Source organism: Pundamilia nyererei, unplaced genomic scaffold, assembly GCF_000239375.1.
Source record: "Pundamilia nyererei isolate P.nyererei 1_Seehausen unplaced genomic scaffold, PunNye1.0 scaffold00377, whole genome shotgun sequence".
NCBI classification, from domain to species: Eukaryota; Metazoa; Chordata; class Actinopteri; order Cichliformes; family Cichlidae; genus Pundamilia; species Pundamilia nyererei.
Window position 1 is genome coordinate 39,862 of NW_005187778.1, and position 1,607 is coordinate 41,468.

Genomic DNA, 1,607 nt, shown 5'->3' on the forward strand with positions numbered 1-1,607 from the left:
ACCGGACAAGTTCAGCTGCAGCAAAGGGAAGGAAATTAGACCAAAGAAGCATCGTCCCTGAGACTTTGTTGCATAAAACAACAACCGTCTTATGTGGTACAGAACCACCCTTGACCATCACTAAAGAACGCATCCCCTCTACAAGTATAGTCTAACACTGGACTAAATCAGTGGTGCTAAACATAAGACCAGGGGGCCAGAATCAATCCAGCAAAGACACCAATTCAGCCCACTGGAGTCCTTGGAACATGTGATGGAGGGCATACATTTTTGGACTTTTAACTGTATTTTTATTTTTTTTCAATAATAATTTCTAACAGTCTTTTCTGTTGATAAAGACTTCATCTACAGCCATTCATGCTACACCAAAGTAATGCATAAACATTTAATTGACAGGAAAGTTCCTGTTTTTCACTATCTACTATGGAAATTTCATCAATCAAAAAAACAAAAGTGATTCGTAAATACAGGACAGTCTGGGCAGTGAACTACAATTAATGTCCAAGTAAAGGTTTTGAATAAAAACTACAAAAAATTAAGAGTCTGGCTCCGTGGAAGCAAAATATAAAGAAAGGATGGGTGGCTTAACACAGTACTCCAAGTCTATAGATAGGTGAGGTATACCTTTGTTAGGTACAACTTTTTAACTACTTGTTGAATGTCTAATCAGCCACTGACATTGCAGCAACCCAGTCCATGCATTTATGTAGACATGGTCAGCACCTCAGAATGGGGAAGAAATGTAATTCAGGTGACTGAATGTGGCATGGATGTTGCTCTGACGCACGCTATTGGTGATCTATTTTCTAACAACCCTCTTTAGAAATTAAAGGGAAAGTTCTGAAAAGGAGAAAATATGCAGGGAGCAGTGGTTCTTTGGGCAAAAATAACTTGTTCATTTCAGAGAAGAAGACTTCTTCTATCTGATAAGGGTTGTTGTAGCTCAGCAGGTATAGCACATTGTGCGCTAATCAGAAGGTTGGTGGTTCAATCCATGGCTGTTCCAAATACATAAACGTGCCAAATATCCCTGGGAAAGATACTAACCCCAAGTTGCTCTTCAATGCATCCATCTGAGTTTGAATGTGTGTGAATGTGGTAGAAAGCATGTACAGAGAAAAATAAGAGCTTGTGTAAATGGGTGAACAAGACAAGTTGTATAAAACACTTTGAATGCTCAGGTGGAGTAGAAAAGAGCTATATAAGAACCAGTCCATTTACCATAGTACCAACATAACCCTGCATTACAGCCAAAGTATGCAAAAGACAAGATGGCAGCAGCAGACCACACTGGGTGCCATTCCTTTGTATGTGCTCACCAAAATAGGGAAATAGAATATTGGAAGACGAGTGTGTGGTCTGTTGAGCTTCAGTTTCTTATCCGACGTTTGGATGAGAGGATCAGAGTTCGACATAAATAGTATGTAAGCATGGGGCTATCCTACACTGTATGAAATGTTCAGGCAGGTGTTAAATGGGATCATTACCGGAGTATTTTTCCTGACCCGTCCAACCCTTATGCTCACATTGTGCCCATCCTGTGACGACAGCTTCCCCCAGTCACCTGGTTTGTTGAACATGACAATGAGTTCACTATACTCACATCG